The sequence below is a fragment of the Pinus tabuliformis genome, chromosome 3_2 (genome assembly GCF_031772625.1).
Source record: "Pinus tabuliformis cultivar Carrire ecotype Pingquan chromosome 3_2, CPIR1, whole genome shotgun sequence".
Lineage (NCBI taxonomy): Eukaryota > Viridiplantae > Streptophyta > Pinopsida > Pinales > Pinaceae > Pinus > Pinus tabuliformis.
In genome coordinates, this window is record NC_142302.1 from 682900247 (window position 1) to 682906667 (window position 6421).

General features: G+C 34.5%; 1 protein-coding gene across 2 annotated transcripts in view; it reads right to left on the reverse strand.

Moving 5' to 3' along the window:
* The window catches only part of LOC149182489 (agamous-like MADS-box protein AGL8), a 152232-nt gene extending 146038 nt beyond the window's left edge, over positions 1-6194 (reverse strand). Inside the window, exon 1 of one of the 2 annotated variants that reach the window (XM_089418526.1) lies at positions 5765-6194. The gene's annotated coding sequence lies outside the window, so the exon portion shown is untranslated. The remainder of the gene's footprint in view (positions 1-5764) is intronic. The other variant, XM_089418527.1, reaches the window with a different exon arrangement.
* Positions 6195-6421: the final 227 nt, after the last annotated feature.

The following is a 6421-nucleotide window of genomic DNA, read 5'->3' on the forward strand; positions in this document are numbered from 1 at the left end:
CTGATGCCCACCCCTCCTTTTCAAACCGCAGTGCGTAAACACTCCTTTAATATGCCATTGCTAACCCCATCAGGCTAATTTTACTGAAACTTTCATAATTGCATAATTTTTTTATCATATCTTAAAAAAAATTAACATTTTAATGTAACATAGCTAACATAAAAAAAATTAGAAAATAAAAGAAAAATTTACATCTTTAAATATACAAATATTTTTATTTTTTATTTTATTAAAACACTCTTAATACATGTCGATACATACATATCCATAACAATTTTATTTAAGTTTTTTATAAAACTTTATTAGTTTTTTAAGTGTAATAATAATAGAAGATATTATAAATTGAGGGGGAGCCATTAATTAAATTTAAACATAAAATTTACCATGTAAATGGTATGACTACTCATTATTATATTTTAAAGCTTTTAAATTAATTTTTTATTTAAACTTTTAATGTGATAGTGACATTACATATTATACAACATGTAGAAGTGATTATTTTAATTTAAGGGTAAGGTTTTTGAAGTCTATATTATAAATAAGAATTATTATTATTTGAATTTATATTATTTATTTTTTTGTACGCTAAGGTGGTGCCTTTCTTTTTCTATTTATATATAAACAAGTTGAACCATATACATCGTTTTGGTGGCCTCAACTTGCCCAAATGAGAAACCAAGTATGTTGGCCACCTCAAGTTATTATAGGCCATCCAGTAGCAAAAATTAATAAGTATGTCGATCCATGCTAAATAAACCTCGCAAAAACAAACACTAAACATGTTCCAACTTGTCATGAAACTATTGAAAAAGAAAAAACTATCCTAAAAAATGAACAAACTAAACAACTACAAGAACTAATCCTTTCTGTCATCCACATTATCAGGTGCTACTGTCGTGTCCCTCGTTGGTGGAGATAGCTTCTTCAGTTGTTGCTGGATTTCCTCTAGCTTGTTGTCCTGCATTATCATTATGATTTGCAGGTTTTTCATATCTTTCTTGATATTTGGCATGCCTTGGGCGAGTTCTGTCATTTCGCCCGCTACCTGTTCCAGTGCTTTGGCAAGTAAGAATTTCAGCACCCAGTATACGTGTAAGGCCTACTTGTAGAGAGTCATCCTTCCCCTGGTATTTCCCGAGTCTAGAATGAAATCTCCCCATTCCTCCAACTCAGGCTCAGAGTCTCCTTCCATGACATTGTCTTCCATTTCTTGTATGATATTTACCAACCTAGCTCCCATCTAATTAACATGAACCATTCTTATCTAGCCATTACATCTATTCATTTGTTACAAATAATTGTTTCTTCAAAATCCTTTCCATATTCCTTTCACCTTTGGTGCCTATTATCTACATGTCCACTTGGACAAAATCTATTTTCCATTTGCCAAAACTACATATATTCTAGAAAAGGTTGGAAACTAAAGCAAAAGGCTCACAATTTTAAGAGATTACAGATATGCTTGCACTTTGTCCACCAATAAATACATAAAATCCATTATCTATCATTAATATCCAATAAACCTTGTAAACTATGATATGGGCCTTTGGCACAATTCTTTTAGTGATTTCAAGATATATCTACCTGATATACTAAATGCACTAAATAAGTCAGTCATACTCACTCTCATAATCATAAAATCATGTGAATAAAATCAAACATACACATTTTAAACATAGAAAGCCTTATCAAGAATAAATGCAACATTATTATAAACATGAAGTGGCAACATATGGACTTACTATGCATCCTTGAAAGTTACTTGGTTTATTTTGATTGCATCCTTAAAATGCACCATGAGTATACAATGAATTTCATATTTATGGCTTCCATAGGTACCAATGATCTGACCACAATTTTAATGATGTCATTCTTATTGAAAGAAAATTTGGCCCACAGTTGCCTTGAGAACTCCATCGATGTTATAAATCAAACACATGACAATTGAGCCACTACATATAAATACTAAATTGTTCCAACAAATATAATTCAAATCACCAAATCCACTCAAACAACCTCTATTGTGACCCTACACTCATCTAGTAAATTCCTTAACTGCATCCTGCACATATCTATGTTGATCTCCATTCTCAACCATTTAGAACAACTAATACGTATGATTCACACCAGTGCTCAGTTCAAAACATCTGCGTCAACATCTAGGATAGATTCATAGGTGTGTTATTTATGGCTAATTGTACCACTTGTCCCCTAATATCCTTTATTTATTATTATAGGTTCCCACTAGGTATTTCATCGTGATTTACACTCTACTAGAAGCTCTTCATCATCCTTGGTGATGTCATCATTTCAAATGGATGCAAGTTGCTACAACTTTTTACAAAAGCCCTCACCACACATTCAATAGCTATCTTGGAGAGCTCCATCCATGAAAACTTAACAATCCTTATTGTAACCTTGATTTGCTACATACATCTCTCCTTGGCCAATGTGAAACTAGATAACACTTGCTTCATGGAGTGTTCTTCCCTAAGGTCTTATACCATAGTTAGGAATAAAATTTGAGAGAGAAAAATATAAACAATACATGGAAACCATAATTATCCTGTAAACCCTTGTGGGCAATGATATACTGATAATAAATATATTATTTTTTGGATGGAATATGTGTTATTATGAATTTATGATGTGCGTAAATAGACTATATTACATGGTAATACCCTAGAAAAAACTATGGTGTACAAAACCTCAAACACAATAAATGGTAAACCTCCCATTAATGACCCTACCAAATTTTCTTTATGACCAAGTCAATCATGAACATAACATTGGAAGTTAACCTAATCTATCACACCCCATATTTTATCCACATAAACTACAACCATTATAAATCCATATTAACCATGGATATAGAAGCCACACAAAATGATCAAATCTCTTGAAGTCCAAATCCATTTTAGAGTCCAAAACTTGAAAAAATGTTTTCACCTCGAGACAATTGATCCCTCTGAGCACTTGATATATCCATGGTTAAAATTCGTGTATCTCTCTCCCTCTCCCTTTCTCATGTGTAACTTTTCATTGTTTAAGTTGCATTTTCGAATGTATAAATGGATTCAAAGACTTGAAAATCACCTTAAAGAATTGTATTGTGTAGACTGTTGAACATGACAATGGCAGAGAGAGAATATGAATGATAAACATTGAGTTTTATATATTATTCACAATGATACATATATATAGTACATTGGTGTGACCCTTGAATTCATATTCCAGGTGGACTCTTAGACTCTAAACATTGTTCACATTCCACACCAACCCATAGAGGATTAGGTGTCCAACATTCCCCCCTTAATTTGAAGGGTTATGTATGATTCCATGAAAAGAGTTGTAATACGAAATGTGAAAAAAACACGCATGGTAGCACTAGGCTGAATGTGCTCTCTGAAATGTTCGTATAAGGGGTTGGTTTAAGGATGACCATCAACACTGGAATGCTTAGTGCAGTTCTCGAAAGTCTTCCAAATCTTGCATGAAGCTAAGGTCTTCTGCTAGAGGAAGTGCTCCTCATGTTTTGAAAAGATAAACTTTCAACCTTGAAATGGAGGCCTCACCCCTCATAAAAAGGGAGAAGTCAACCTGAAAATGGAGGTCTCAACCTATGATGGTTTAAGTATGACCACTAACTTTGAAATTCTTAATGCAATTCCTGGAACTCTTCCAAACTGGAAAGAAAATGAAGTTTTCTGCTAGAGAAAGTGTCCCAAATTCTTTGAAGAGATGCATCAACCTCGCATATATGGTTTAAGGTTGAACATCAACCGAAGGCAAGCTCAGGGACATCTTTATCTCTTGCTACAACTCTAAATCTAGTATGGCAGGTTGTGGCTCAGGTTTGCTTGATGTGGCTTTGAAGCTTGTAAATGATCATCACTTCCCTCCTTGTCAGATACAATGTGAGATGATCGATAGAACTCAACTGCAATATTATTCAATACACCAGAACAAGTTCTGACATATGATTAAAATATCTTCTTGGCTATTGAAACCCATTGCCAAGAAGTGATCCATCCAAGATGAATCTTTGTCCTTGCACGAGACTTGTTTATGAATCATTCGTTTGAAGAGTTAGTGGTTTTATGACAATGCTTACATGGATGAGGACCAAAACAATGATCCTCCATATGGCCAACTCTTTCAAAATGTTGGGATTTCACAATATGTTGTTGTTGTTGTGAAAGAGGAATAGAATTTGTAACAAGTGAAGGTGAACCATTATGAAGAAACCCAGCACTCTGAAATTTGATGGGTTTTGAGTAATTTGGAATATGAAAGGAAACCTCCTCATAATATCCAAGACATGTTTTGTGCTTGTTATGGACAAGCTCTTCCCAAGGTCTCATGATGAACTTGGGAAGTGCATACTAAATTTCTGCGTCTACATGTAACTCTACTCCTTCACTAGGTACTGGATCTGAACCAACTTGTTACTTATGGGAGTTTATTTCAATGTTTTAAACATAAATAGGTTCAGAATGATGACTCCACTGTTGTAATTCTTCATGCTGCTGCAGTTGAGATTCAAGCTGCAAAAAATCAATCTATTCTTGTGCATTTTGCAAAAAAAAATTGAATATTTGTGAGAGTGTCTTCGCTAACTTTAACTGTGCTTTCAACAATTGGAATGATTAGATTTCTTAATCACTCTAATAAATCATTAATTCTTGCCATTGTCTCAACAAAAAACAAAGACTTTAGTGGAAGCTATAAAAGGCTTAATAAATGAAAAGTACCAAGTTTTGTTTTACAAAAAATAAACCAAATACACCATTGGTTCTTGCATATTTTAAACTTTTATTTGAGACAGTGATTTCAAACTTTGGGGTCACTGGTGCATCACAATTATTTTTCTCCACTCACTACATCTCTCATCAATCATTGAATGTAATGCTGGAAGGATGCACTGCTTGTATATTACCAATAAACATTAAACTTCCCCTCCTCATTTCTAGGAATTCTTTTCAAAGCTTTAACACTATGAACAAAGCCTTGATAACCCTTCCACTTGTATCTTCACTTGGACAATGTAATAATAGCCTTTCAAGCAGTCGATAAATATAAGTTTGAATATCTTTTGTTCTACACTTTGATAAGTTGAATCAAAGGTTCCTCTAGAGATGTAAGAAGAGTGGGCACACGAGCATATGCCTTCTCCACATCATTGAGGATTGAAAGTAGGTCAATTTCTTCCTCAATCCGAGTACTCTTTAAATTCCTTTGTGGATATTATTTAGTTGTCAATGAATAGTCATCTGAGTTGTCCGATTGGAGCGAAATGAAATGATGCAATTGGTTATTTACAGAGGAATGATATTTGGTTGTCACGAAGATAGAACATAATTATAAGTCACTAAAGGGAGAAAGAAACCATGGTGGAAGAAGTGTTTGAAGGGAAGAACACGACCAAATCCACAGAAGAATGGCTGAAGGAGGCAGAAGACTTGTCACCAGAGTGTTGAGGACACATGGTCTCTCATAATTTCTACCTGCATGTATGATTCGATCCCAACGGACTTATATAGTTGTCAGGGTTATATGAACGAGAGCTATACAGAGGAGATAGGTGATGTTTGTAATAGTGATCCAAGATAAGCAAAGGATATCATTTAATCAATCAAGAATCACATCAAAAATAAGAACCCCAAGATCCAAATTCTTGCACTCACTCTGTTCGAGACTTTTACAAAATATTGTGGCAATAATGCTCATTGACAAGTAGATGAATGAGATGTAAATGACTTACTGCATGTAGGAGTATAATTTTCGCCATGTCTAAAGAGTTTTTCTCCAATATTCACGCCTTCGTAGACATAACCGATAAATCACCCGTCTCAAACCTATGCATCTGCAGGCTATGAAAATTAAGTAGTTGAGACATCCCTGACATTTGATCTTCCTGGTCCCATATTGATGCCACAGACGGAGGAGAGTCATGGATGAAGCACGTGGTTTAACATTTATAGTCACACACATGCCATTAAACTGCAATCACAACGATCAACACCTCCAGGTAGTCATTCGACGCAAAAACTCGCTCCATTTATTGCACTGTCTCGAATACTTCATAGAGATGCTTCAACATTCAATACAGTGCATGCAGAAATGTTGGAGATTGTTCGACGCACAGAGAATTCAACGTTGGAGCTTGGAATGTACACCGCCAAGATTTAAAATCGATTTCAGCTGAGTCACAGAGAGAAAACGCTTAAGTTCAGTTCTGATAGGCATAGTTGATATGCAGAGAAAAACACATGGTTAGGGGAGCGTTAGGTTCTCATTATTCATTCATTCTAGTGTGTTGTCACAAACATCACTTTGATAGGTGCAATTTGAAAGAGTTTTTGTTGGAATTTCTGATAATTCTGAACAAAAACTGAAAAACAGAACAATACTCTGTTTT